Genomic DNA, 14932 nt, shown 5'->3' on the forward strand with positions numbered 1-14932 from the left:
CGAGACTCTATGTGTGACAAGTCCGTCTGTTTGGACTTCTTCCCCTCCGTGCCAAACCGGTCCGAGGCAGCGTGGACTGACACGAGCGAGGACGAGGCACGTGCACACAGGCATGTACTCAGAAGCAGTAACAGCATAGCAGCAGTTTATAACGATGAACACACACACACACAAAGAGGGGGAGAGGGAGACCCTGAAAGCATCATCAATGAGTGTCATCACTATCATCTTTCGTCTTTATTTACATTTTTAGTGCACAGTTTTCTGGCGGTCTGAACAAAGCCCTAAGTACCTGAAGGACATTTTAACATAAGAAAAGCAAGTTTGACTATATATGTTTGCATTCAAGTATTCAAAACATGGAAGCAACTTGTCAACAACAAAAGGATCAGGTGCAACTATACAGAAAAAAGATATTAGTTCACCTTTGAACAAACAAACACACACGAGTGGGAAATTCTCATAACGCCGGCCTCACATTTCCGTGTAGACAGAATACACTACTTTTAGGAAAACAATGTAATATTGCCAGCTCTCTCTTGCGCCGTCATTGTCTTGTGTTTGGAGATTGTTTGACAGTGTTACCATCTACTGTCAATGAAAAGTAGCTAAAGTCAGTGTAAAAAGACATTAGATATCACTAGAAGACGTCCTGTCTTTAGACATTTCACACACAGGGGTGTTAAAGTGTTGAATCGTAAAATAAAGGGAGAACACAAAACCTAATTTTTACTTGAATAAACAAAACAGATCTGTGATTATTCCACACAGTCAGTCGCACTGAACATCCACAGCTCGTCTGTGACTCTTTATGTGCGTTGTGTGTGTCGGACTCTCATGCTGTAGAATTGTGCTTTTCCTTCTCGTAAAGTGTTTAGGTTTATGCGATCACATACACACACACACAGTAGAACCTTCAAGTACCTCCAGAGGAAGCTCGCGTACCACTGGTGATACACATATCACAGTTCTTTTGTCGAGAGCAGAAGAAATATCACAGCAGTTTGTGAATGAGGAGACATCAGAGGCAGAGTTTACAAATAAATAATGAAGTGATGTCAGTATATGTCACATATTGTGATAATAAAGCTTTCCAATACCAATAAGCTTGAGTTAGACCAGGGAGTAATATAAAGTAAATAGAAATTAATGTGCCGGATTAACTGACAATAGGTTGGAGATAAAATACATTCATTGAATAAATAGAAACCACTTAAACATCCGCTCTCATTATTATATAATTATAGTCCCCTATATCCCAATATTACCACATCTTAAAACATCCTGACTGTAATGTTTGTAGGGATGCACTCATACCAGTACCTCAGTGTTTAAACAAGGCGTGACTGGTGTAACGTTCATGCTCCTCACTCAACACATCATTGTGTGCATGGATGTTGCACGTAGACTTGGGCCCTCTGTGTACAATGAAGCCCCTATATGGCTGAGCTCTTAAAAAAAAATCAACGCTTGCTTCCACCACTGGACCTAAATATAATCAATGGCCAGGTTTTATGGGAGATGACAAAACCGGGATTCATCAGGGTCAGATTGTGAAAGCCCATTGAGAATCTTTTGGCGTGTTTCCACCGGTTTGACTCGTCTAGGCACGGCACGGTTGCCACAAGCATAGATACTTTTTACTTTTTTTAGTACCTGCTCTGGCGAGGTTCCTAGCGAGCTGAGGATATACTATGCGTGACATCGCCAGACTGTCGGCCACTGATTGGTCAGAGTGCCGTCACAGGAAGAGACGTCCGACACAAGAATCAAGCCGAAAAATGCCTAACTGTACATCAGTTAAAAAGACTTAACAATCCTAAAAACGTGGGTTAATCTCCAACAATTACCAGGGAAATGTCTAAAATCTCATCGTTTCACTCACGCCACCTTCATTTCTTGCGTTTTCCTCCATTTTATTTATCAAATAGTTTGGAAAACATAATTCTGACTTTGATCTCAGATGTCAGGCTGACTTTCTGGCCATTTTTAATTTAGTTTACTTTTTTTGGAAACAAAATAAAATAACTAATGTGGCCGTAATCAAGATAAATACAGTCCAGCTAAATATTTGAGAACTGCTCTTTTTAAATGTGGATTCATGCTCTCACCTTATTGGGTGAATACTTATTGGTTCAGCAGTGTAAATGCTTATGTACGATTGAGTGTCATTTCCCAAAAACTAACAGTATTTTATGACATAAAAACACATCATTGTAAATGTAGGTTCACATGACACCAGTGGTACTCAAGGATTATGCTGTTTCATATGTGGCCGTTGAGCATAAATCCGTAAAGACACTGTCCGTGTGTGTGTGTTGATTATCACAGCTCATACTATTCATTTAACCCAATGGACTCTGAAGTTTACTTTTCTGGGAGCCAATTGCTTTTGCTAGTGCAGTCAAAAAAAAACAAAAAAAACCTGTGCCGTCAGATAAAAACAAGTCATGCTTTTGTATTATTCAATCCCATTGTAGCATTCATTACCCTGCATACCAGACTGGCTGGACGTGGAGAGCAGACCATCTATTGTCACAGCTCAGTGGCCGGTGAAGCTTCATTTGTGGCTCCAATCAAAAGAGGGGAATTAACCGAGGCTCAGACAACTGTGCTACAATCAGCAGGAATCTAAACCCACAACGGTTCACTGCATTTATTTAGTTTAATTTTTTACATCTAAATTATAGCTACTGTAGAATAAAAGCAAGCAGCAGTCAGGATGACCGTAGAAAATAGTTAATTGTTCAGGTTCGTCTGCAAATGACTCACATTTTGAGATCACAGCTCTTTTCATACATGAACACAAGAGTTGTATTGCATTTATTGTCCAACTCTCAGTTTTTGCAGCCAAGACAGTTGTCACTGCACAAGCACCATGTTTATGTTGAAGGTACCTGAAGAGTTCTTGCAGTAAAATAGCCAATAGGTGCTTTTATTTTGTCCCAAGTTAACAATTATGATGGAAAAACAGATGAAAACAGACGAAATTAACATATTCACCCTGATGTGATCAGAGCCAGAGCTGTTAAAAACAAACAAACACACACAAGCATTGTTATTTGACCTGAGAGTGAATGTAGATTGTAGATTACACACATTCTCACTCATCAAAAAACCTCTAAAAGTCTTAATCTCACTGTCTCCCTCTCTGTATCTAATCTGCCAGAGTGCCTAATCTCTCAGAGTCTTGTTTCATAAACCAGATTTTTTTGGCAAAGACTGCAAACAGAGCCTGGAGGAACCTCACATTCAATGAGTGTTTCACAGTCCAGCACACATGTCTGCACATGTACACTCCATGTGCCCTTCATCTTAAACCAGAGGTCTAAAACCTGTGGCTCGCAGGCCATATGTGGCCCTCCAAACAAGAGTTACTTGTTTTTTCAGTAATAGATTCACTTTTTATTATTCCATGTCACAGAGTCTTTTATCATTGTGTAATCATTTGACACTCAGACGCCCGCAGGTCATTTGAGATCAAGACCCTTAAACTGGTTTCAATTGTCCTAAACATATTCTCCCTGTTTTCCATTTCCATTATTATTATTAAATAGTTCCATTACCCAAATGAAGAAATATTTATATTGTATTTATATAATATTTATAAATGTAAAATCTTTTAAATTCTAAGAGCAAAGTTAGAATTATGACTTTATTTTTTAAATGTAGTTTCCAGATCAATATAGTATTTAACACTGATTTAAACTTGTTTAAAAAACACAGAATAATAGCAACTTTGTCAGGTTTATTATTATATTAATCCAGTTAATCTACATGTTCTCTATATTTGTAGTGCATATACGATCACTACAGAGAGACTCTTTGGAGACTCTGAGTTAAATATGTTTATCTGCTTCCTTGTTCTTTATCTGTCTGAAATTTAATGTTGTTATACGTCAGCTCAGATGAGTTTCTCCCTTGTGAATGAGACTCTGAGTCTCAGTGAGATTACCTGTATAAATAAAAAGGTTGAATGAACACGTCACTTCTTATGCAGCACTCATTGTGTTCTCACTTTATAAGATCTAATCTAGGGGGGGGGCAAACTCCAGCGACAGAGAGGAAAGACATGCAGTAAAGCCATCATCAACACAATAGACAATAAGTTAGTGATCGTTTGCCACAACTAATTCATCATTTTTACTATCATAAACATATATATGCGAGAAGTTTTGAGCCGCACTTATAAATATATCAAATGTGAAATCCATCCAATCAAAGTGTTGTTGGTATTCACATAAATTGTAACGTTCACAAGGATAAAAGTTAAGTATTCAGGGGTTTAACCTTCACCAGCAGCTCTGAAATTAAAGGATTCTGCAAACATCGATAACTTTGTTTTTGAGTTGCAAATCTGGGATTTGGCAGGAGCAATTCAAATTTGAAATAAAAACAGTTTCATACATTTGTAATTGACCGTGGGAGGAAAGTATCAATAGACACGGTTAATCTGTTAATCCTCGGTTTTCAAAACAAGTTATTGCCAGGTCTTGTTTAGTTTCCTACTTTGCAATTATTATCAGCAGTGAACGGATTTTAAATTAGTCTACAAGTGGAATGGCTCTGTCGAATAATCGTCACTGTTCGTAATATTATCGGTAAATAAGAGCACTCTCTTAAAAACACTTTGTCACCTGCATTTTACATAACAGCATTTATATTTTGATCCACTGGATTCAGAAAGGGGCTACACGGTGACATAGTGGCTAGCACTGTTGCTTCACAGCAAGAAGGTCACCGCAGTTCGAATCCCACCTTCCTGTGTAGAGTTTGCATGTTTTCCCTGTGTGTGTGTGGGTTCTCTGCAGATACTCCCGTTTCCTCCCACAGTGCAGCAACATGGAAAAATTAGGGATTAGGTGAACTGGAAACTCTAAATCAGGGTATGTCAAACTCAATTACAGGAGGGGGGCAAAATTAAAAACTGTGTCCAAGTTGAGATGAAATACCAAAGTCCCATTTCCATCTGTCTTGCCCAATTTCCAAGAGCACATACAGGCCTGTAGTCACAATCATTTACTGTACTCAATTTTGTAAAGCCTTAAGAGAGGAAGCCAAATACAAATGAAAACTGTAAAACCCCTCTGTGTGTTTTCAAAATCCACATTTAATAAAAAAGCATGAAAGACGCGAGCCTCGAGTTTGACACCTGTGCTCTAAATTGAAAGTAAGTGTGAGTGTCTTTCACCTCCATGTCTGCTGAGATTAGCTCATCTCAACCATGTTAAATTCAAATTAGTCTGGGACAAATCCAGATGACACTTACTCTGATGGTAAAGAGCAGGGTAGTCAAACATAAGGCCAAACAGAGGGTCCGCAGGATGAATTTGTGAATTTCGATATACTATACTTTTCGTGCCTTTATAGATCTAATGGTAAATTTAGGCATAATATTGTTGAAATTGCACTTATTTTTCATCTTATTTCTGGTTGTTCATCATACTGTATATAGTGTAAAAAAATGTTCATTAAATGTAAAACCAAGGCAAACATTTGGAGATCTTGTTGTTTATAGGTTATTATGCTATTAACTAAAATGAGTTTGACACCCCTGGTGTAGCGTGTCTGATCCTGCATACATATAGCAAATGTGAATGTTCAAATTGAGTGAGTTTTGACGGATTTATTGCCCTTTATAAGAGACAGAAATTTCTTGAAAATGTGTAAATTATTTTGTGATGTCATCGGTGGGTTGATTTTTATCAAAATTCATTGAGAACATACTTGAGCGATCACAAACAAAACAGATGGTTTCGTAAAGCTCAACATAACCTCCTTGGTGAAGGTAATTATACTTTAGGTGCTGCAGAATAATGACAAAGATTGAAGCTTTTACACATTTTATAGATTATATAATTATATTTACTCTATGAACAGTAGCATTTTACAGCTGTAGCTGGTGTTAATCTTAAGTGCATTATTTCTCAGTCAGTACTAGTAGATGAAACTATAATGGTAACAATAGCACAGCATTGAATGAATAAGCTTTGTCGGGTAACGAATGACTGTACATGTGAACAGAATGTAATTAGGTTTAGTGTTTTCTTTTAAAATGCAGCACAAGTATACAGTAGTATAATATGGAGCTGGTGACGTAAAGAACACATTTGTGGTGCTAGGAAAAAAATGAATGAAAAGAATAAAAAGACGGCACGTTTAGATGCAGCAAATGTCTTTAGTAGCACATCAACACATCACGCAGCTCAAGTGTTTGTAATTGAAACACATGCACTCCTGACCTCTTGTGGCCGAGCTGGAACAACATGATGCTCAGTGCAGCTGAGACTAAAAACCTTTTTTTTAAAAAAAAGAAGAGAATTAAGGTTTGTACAAGTCTGTACATCTAACACTGGGAAAAAAATATTAAAGGGCAGTTTGACCCATTTTTTTTCCCACTTAGTCAAATGAAGAATAAACTTAAAATCATTATGATGCTGCTGTGTTTGTTTAATTCACATTCTATTACAGTGTTGGATTTTCTCATATCTTTTACTCATAAAACTTGACAGAAACAGAGTAAAGAGCAGAGTAGGGCTTGTATTTTCTTTGAAGGAAGTGACTTTTTTCAATCCCAGCATCCTTTGTTGTTGTGGGAATGAGACACGCATCTCAGATCCACTGCCGTGATGGAATCACACGTTTGTATCTTTAAGTTAGTAAAAAAACTGGATATTTTTTGGGTGAAGTGGTCCTTTAACATCAGGTCATTTGAGCACTGCATTAATTAATGAATGACACGTTACATTGATTTTTAGAAATTAAAAAACGGAATGTTTCAAAATCTGCACTTTTGATATGTATTGATAACACAGCAGTAGTCCTCATGGAGACAAAAAAACCTGGTCCTAAAGAGGCAGAACCTCATTTCTGGAGGAACTGGTTGAGTTTAGGGCTGAGATCTTTTTTTAAATGTGATTCAGGTTAAGGTTTAGTATAATGCTGGAAAAGTGCTTTGTCCGAAGAAGAACAGCTTCACAAACCCTTGAGTGTGTGAGTGTGTGTGTGTTCAGAGAGAATCATCAAACTGTGGAGGTGGATTTTCATGCTTCATGCAGCTCTGTGTGTGTGTGTGTGTGTGTGTGTGTGTCCTTGTGGTCTTTGCCGTTGTGTTCTGGATGTATTATTTTGCCTGTTCTGCTCCCGGATAAATATGTTTCACAAGTTTCAGGGACACTCACTTTAGCTTCTGACTCAGACTCTCTCTTCACCATATCTCAAAGCCTGGCGTTACCACGGCAACCCGAAGGCCAACACTGCTGCTGAGATATAGAGCTGTGTGAACGGTGATATGGAGACGCTCGTCCATTGCCATGTTTTTGGCTCAGTTTTCCTCCGGTGGTTAATGTCTTTATCCAGGAGAAGATGATGATACTGGTCTTTAAGATGCAGCAACCGGAAACAACCAAGAGAATTCTGATTGTTATACTTATTTTATGTCTTTTTAAATTATTTACTGTGACACACAGCAAAGGGCCACAACCTAGAATCGAACCCCCGCTGCTGCAGAAGGTCACCACCTCAGGGACACCAGCCATCCATGCACCTGTCTTTGTGTATTCTCTTCCAACTATAACAATTTAATAATAACCAACATAACATGAGAGCTTAAATAATTCTATACAATACTGATCACAACCTTGGGAAACAAGTTCAAGTTTTAGTCCCAGAATTGACATTTTACCATCTTTTTAATCGTCAAATAAAACATGAAGTCTTCATTGGAATGACAATACGATCAAGATACAGTATGTACACTTACACAAATTACTATTAAAATGTTGAGGACAAACCTCAACACAAATCCCATCACAGGCACTTATCTGTGCAATACACTAATTAATAATGTTTGTTATGTAATAAATTAAATAAAAAAAATAGAATATAAAGAACACAGACTAAAGACTATACTGAAAGAGAAAGTGCGTGCTACCGCCCTTGATCCCCAGCTCCTCCCATCCACGTATCAAAGACGTGACAGTTGTGTCAGCAGTGTGTGAATGAAGTGCAAAAGAAGACACTGAATATATAGAAGCTCTTTATAGTTTGTGTGTGTGTCAATGAGACAATGTGACGCGCGCTTTTCTCAACTCTAAACATAGTTCTAATAATTTCAATCTCATTTTCATGAATGAAATCATGGGCGTCATGTTCTCTCACATGTTCATCAAGCTGATATTTCGGGACACATTTAACTTTGTGCGTCTTCACTAAAACCTTTCCCATAGGACCCAGTGATGTACTAACAATGTTGTTTTCCCACCAGCTTATTTTATAATTAAAAGGGAAATTATGTCATTTTGCATTTGACACCTGTGGTTTTGCACTTTTGCAAAATTTTTGACCTTTTCTGTCCTAAATTAAAAGCATTGCTAATTATCAAAATAATGTTTTTATGTTTCTGTAATGCGTAATATACCAGTGTGTAGAAGCTCTTTAAACAAAATTATATTTTTGTTATATATATTTTATAAAAATAAGAAACAAATAAAATCAATAAAATATAGCACATTTCTTGATTAAGGTGTCAAATTATATTTATTTACTTGTATCACTAAAAAGAAAAATGTATTTTAATGGTTGAATGTTACGCTTGATTAACCCTTACTGTTCACGAGGCACACATCTGTGCCGCAGGGGGTGGGGGGTGTTTATAGGTCACATCTTCAGGCTTTTAAAAAAAGTGTGTTTTTTCCGTCTAATGTGTTGAGTCAAAGTTATGATTCATATACCGAATTTTTAGTTGTGATATAAAGTTGCAATAATTGCGCAGAAATTAGACTTTTGTTCATAAAAACAAACTTTGAACTGTGATGCATTTCCAAATTTCACAAACTCAATCTGAAACATTTTGAGTACTTTTTGCTCAGGTGTTTATATAGTTGATGAAAATGATAGAATGAATTTTATCAGATTGTCTAGGTTGTGCTAGAAAAAAAAGGGATATAAGACACATATATTGCACATTGTTATAGCCTCTGTATATACACTGCACGTTTTAACATAGTCATGGGGAAAAAAGCAGCCAAAAATTCTGTGAGTTCAAAGGGTTAATGTCTGACTTCTCAGAGAAGAAGCCCAGTGAGTTAACATTTTGATATAAAAAGGTGAATTCAGTTTATTATTTGCCAAATAAATAACATTTTTACAAGTTTTTGAAAGATTTCTGAAAAAATATTTACATTCTCTCGTGATTTGTTAAGCACTGCATGTATTAAAAGCTTTGGGCAATTTGCCGAACATCTCTCAATATGCTGATGACTCACAGTTTTCTCTGTCAACCAAGAAAAAACTCAAAGTTTGCTGTCCACTACCAACTTTCTTGCCTCTCTAATCAGCCTCAATCCAATTTATTTTTTTAACTTCAACACAGATTTTTAACTCGTTTCATTGGCAGCAGTTTTAAAAACATCATAATTTGATTTTCACAAGTACAAAATGTGCATTTGTATATGGAGTCGTGAAGACGCATCTAATCCTAAGTGGTTGCAGGGGACACAATGAAGACACATTTTAGTCTGTCCACATCTGTCAGGATGGATGAGACATTAGAAGAGCCAGAGGTTCTGTTTGGATACAAATAGCTGGTGATGATGTTCAAGGTCAGACTTGACACTCTTGGGTATGAAAAGGTGTATAGGACCCATGAAGACTGAGTTCAGTTATCATCGTTTGCCTATGGAACAAAAGGAACATGTGGTCTCGTCCTGAGAGCACGAATATGTATGTACAGACCTGTGTTGACCGAGTTCATTCATCAGTTCATTCATGTGTAATATTTTGGTATTTGCCGGGTCTTTTTCTCTCCGAGCCGAGCAAGAACAGTCAAAGAGACAAAACAAAATCAAGTAGAAAAGTAAATGCTTCTGAATTTCAAATAAAACATAGAATCTGATGTAAATCCTTCACAGCAATAGTGCTCAATTATATTGACTCAATGCTCTTGCTCAAAGCAGCAGCAATATTTGAATATACAGTATAATAACATTTAGGTCCTTCCTGTTAGGGTCCATGGGAGAAGCTGGTGTCGTTCTACCTACACCTGCGACCATGCACTTATCGGACAGGACTAGCGGTCACTCACTGTGTCCACACTTTGACACAAAATGGGACCATAATATACTCAATGATCTTGCTGTAAGAGAGACATGAAATTAGTGACTGAATCCATAAAATCCCCAGGAAAGTGTTTGTCATAAATAGAGCGCACTGATGAGTTTATGTTCTGCTATCGCTCCTAGAAGTGAATGTATTAACGTTCATGGATTACAGGGAGAATCGTTTGGAGAATAGGTCAAACAGCGAACTCTTAAATACTAACCAGATGAAATGCGGATATGTCGCCAATTAGCAGAGCAGAGGTGGACACACTTCATTCAACAAATTGATTGTTTGTTCGCAAGTGTTTGTTTATTGTATGCCGGGAGCAGTTCAATTTAACTGTCCAACTGTGTAGTAACTACTGCTATTGCCTTGCAGGAAAATGACCTGGGTTCACAATTGGCCTATAGCATCTTCTCCAATTTCCTCCAAAAGTCAAAGTATATATATGTAATCGAACAATCTAAATTGCCTGTAGACGACAGAATGTGATGGAATGATGACCTGTCCAGTGTACCCGGCCTTTCGGGATTGGCTCCAGTGAGTAACGTCCCATGACGGTGGAAATGTACTGAATGAGTGAGACACAGGAACGACTGGACACGGGCTAACGAGCCATGGAAAAGCCATGCGGGGATCAGCTCTATATTTACTCATTGTTACTCGTTACTACCAAATAAAATCAGAAGAGTTGGTAATGATCTGTGTTTATAGAGCTTTTATAGTCTTGATGAGTCACTACAGTTTTCACCCATTCACACTCTGCAACATGAGGTTGAGTGTCTTGCTCAAGGACACAAACTAGCAGAGCCAGGAATTGAACCCACAGCCTTTCAATTGAAAGACAACTCAGCCTACCACTAAGCTACCATGGCTCGATCCCAACTCCTCACTTTTAATACTTAAATATATAAAAATAATTTAAGCCTTTTACTTACTATTATAAAACGTGACTTCTACTTCTACCAAAGTCATTACGTGTACGTTTACCCTTTTATAAAGGTACTTTATACAAGGCTGGCAGGAATAAACACTGCACCATGAGAATATACGTGACATGAAACCAAGAGTGTAATAAGTCAAACACGGCTTGTTCCTGAACATGTTCAGGGGGAAAACTCTCTGTGGAAGATGATGTGACAAACATCTACAACAACAACCGTATTGTTCACCTTAACACGGCAGAACGTGTTTGACAGTGACCTTTGTCGGGGGGTCACACACTGAAATAGCCACAAGCAGAGGCGGGAGTCGCGCTGTTTGGCGTCCAGCAGGGATTTCTGCATGAGCTTGTTGGGATTTTTGGGGGCGTCGGGAAACCAGGGAGTCCATGTAGCAGGAGAGGAAATGGAAAAATGCTTTTAGGTTGCCCTGCGGGAAGTCTGAACTACATGCCGCATCAAAGTCGCACAAAGGAAAACGTGGGAAGTCATGCAGGCGACTGTGTGATGCATCATTTATCAGCGAGTCACTGTTGTCATCCTCAAACAGAGAAGGATATACAAAAACAAAACAAGGGCAGCAGATGCCAAGGAGGGACGTCGACCATGTGTCATCGGGCAACAGTGTTGCACCTGTCCTCAGACACCATGGAACATTTTAGTTAATGTTTAATTGGCTATTATTTTTTATGTGAGATACAAAGAATGAATGTGGCACAGAGATAAAAATGATGCTATCCGTGTCTTGTGCTGTTTTCAAAATGGAGGATTGTAAACTTGTTTATTTTGTGTTTTTTTGGAGCTTAAAAGTTTCAGCTTAACTGATACAAAGTAGCTAATTTTCATATTTTATCTGATGGCTGCTTGTCTACCTCTGTGTCTTTGAATCCTATTGTTTTTGACCATTGGTCACTCCACAAATCCAATCTCTACTGGTGTATGATTGACAAACGCTCTTGGATCTTCATTTCTCTGCCGTGGATCAAGTTGTGTTTGATTATGATGGAAAGAAAACTTAGCCCCTTCAGTTCCATCCTCCCAGCGGAGGGTGAATCCCCACAACCTGAGGCCACTGTGCCGGGCTCCCCGGTCCAATCCCCGCCAGGATTTGCCTGGTACACGCCAGAGTGCTGGCGAACAAGGCTTTTTTTCCTAAGGGATTTCTTTATCTCCCGTGATCTGGATTTTATTCTGGGGGTAAAGGCAAAATGCCAGTAGTCTGGCTGTGATGTTTACTTCTTTGTTTAGCTGCTAAGGATACACATAAACACCAAAAGGACAACAAATGGAACGGGCGAATGCAGCAGGTCCATACCGAGAGAAATTGAACGCGAAAATAAAGGCGCGGTATTTGCAGAAGATAGGCGTGAAAGGGCTAGAACCATGAACACTCGGAGTGGACATCTGACATGAAGGTCCTGCCAAACTTTCAACATGGACAAATCGATGATTACATGATTTTAGGTGTGAGTGCCTTCACCCATGAGTTCTTCAGCAAGATCACATTGCTACAGCAGGCCCAGGTTCAGTTCATCTGAACTTGGGGCTACCCCGATGCACTTGTGTGTGGCACTTGTTGCGGTAAAGGCTGTGTAGAGATGAAGTGCCCCTACAAGCACCGCAACAACAACATCCTGCAGGCCTGTAGACTGATAGTAAACTGGAGTTGAAGCCTGCACACAGGTATTACAAACAGGTGCAGACACAAATCTTTGTGACTCTATGACTTTGTGGTGTGGACAATGAAAAGCTGTGTGATAGGGCGTGTCACTCTTGATGCCGGCCTTTGGGGAACACTTTTGCCAAAAGACAGACTTTTTTTCCACAAGGTCGTGCTACCAGAGCTCGTCGCCGGTCACTACACCAAATCCCCACAAGTCGAACCCTCCTCTGATCTACAGCCCACACGCAAACCACAAAAAAGTGCATGACGACCTTTATTCATATTACATCCAGTTCGCAAGCACAAAACACAGTCATATGAAAACACGGATGTGTGGTGCACCTGTAGACAGCAAGAGGAGTTGGATGACATGGTTGCTTATGATAACCAGAACTGTGCCATTCAGTGGTTCCATTTAGGATGTGTATGTCATGATCTGTCACTTCCGTTAAGTATCTTGTTTTGTTTCTCCCTTCATGTTCCATGTCTTGTCTTCCTGTTTTATTTTGAAATCACTCACCCTTGTCTCTGTTTCAGGTTCCTGTCTACCCCGCCCCCTTCCTTGTCTGCGTGCACCTGATCCCTGATTGTGTCTACCACACCTGCATCCTATCACTCCCTAATCAAGCACTGCTTATATTCCCCTCTGTGTCTTGTCTCGTTGCCAGTTCGTTGTAGTTCATAGCTCACGTTCCAGCACTCTTTCACAGCCATAGTCTTGCCTTCTCGTGTTTTTGAACTTTGCCTGCCTTTTTGCCTGACGCTTTTGTACCTCTGCCTGATCTCTTGTTGACCTCCCGTGAACCGAACCTCTGCCTGGAATTAAACTCTGTTACTGACTGATTCCTGTTCTGAGTCCTGCATTCGAGTCCCTTGTTCTGCTCAGCCATAGTTCACGACAGTGTAGGACTCGGTTCTGCACCTGCCCAATACCAGCCATGGCTGTGTGACACATGTACACTGGGTTGAAACAATTTCCCCCCAGGGATTCATAATGGATTCTGATTCTTCTGTAGTTTATAGCAGAAGACTCTGATGGAAACAGTCTCTGTACTGTGGAAGACTCCCCGTCTCGTCCCCAAAAGTAGGAGCGACCGGTGGAGCTGAATGACTTCAGACTGGTGGCCCTGACTTCCCACATTATAAAGACCTAGGGTGGCTCCTAGTTTGTCGCATGGGGCTGCAGGTTGCTGAGGATCTGAGGATGCTGCACCGGGCATATTCCTACCTGGATGTACCTGGTATATATGTGAGGATTATGTTCTTCGACTTCTCAAGTGCGTTCAACACCTTGCAACCCCAGATACTGAGAGACAAGCTCCTCGGTATGCTACCACAATACGTCAGGCTGGGGAGATGCGTTTCTGGGAGACTGGAATGCCGCAACGGGGCTCCACAGGGGACTGTGTAGGGTCCCCTTCTGTTCACACTGTACACGTCAGACTTTCGCCACAACTCAAGTTCTGCCACATCCAGAAGTATTCAGATGATACAGCTGTTGTGGTACACGGTGGACAGGAGGGGGAATACAGGGACCTTGTGGGAACCTGCACCGACTGGAGCACGAGGAACGGCCTCCTCCTGAACACCAGGAGATTGTAAAAAGAAAATTAGAAGACAAAATGTGGCACATTTTAGAGTAGAGTGGCCAGAGTGATTGACAGCTGGTTTTGCCCATTGGAACCCTGGTTGCAAGTGACACCTCTGAACTTCCATTTGCAAGACATCAGCATGGCATGGAGACTTCAAAATGAAGTTAGTATTAGTGTGAGGTGGCTGGTTGGTTTGAATTTTTGTTTGATGGAGTAATGGAATGTTTTGCTGATGGATGAATGAATAAGAGCTGCATGTCGCTCAGAAACATCCACACATTTCTATCTTGTAGCAAATATTTCCATTCAGCTCCATTCAAGGCCACCCAGCTTCAAAGCACAATTACTGTGGAGTTTGTTTTGATTCAAATTCACGGAACAAAAAGCCTCGTTTTCAGCTCTGCACTTGTTACATGAATGGTGTTGGCCCATGCATGTGTGCGCTCCTCCGCTACAGTGTCAACCCCTCGACTTTAGAAACTCTGAACAAGTCGAGAGAAAGAGTGACGTCAAGGACGACGTTACACTACTGCTGTCAGGAGAACCAGATTTCCCCCGGCCAAACAGCATCCCCGCCTGCCATGCCTTGTGATTCACGTCATCTCTGAGGTTGAGGTGAAAATGTATGAAGACAT

Source organism: Solea senegalensis, linkage group LG11 (assembly GCF_019176455.1).
Source record: "Solea senegalensis isolate Sse05_10M linkage group LG11, IFAPA_SoseM_1, whole genome shotgun sequence".
Lineage (NCBI taxonomy): Eukaryota > Metazoa > Chordata > Actinopteri > Pleuronectiformes > Soleidae > Solea > Solea senegalensis.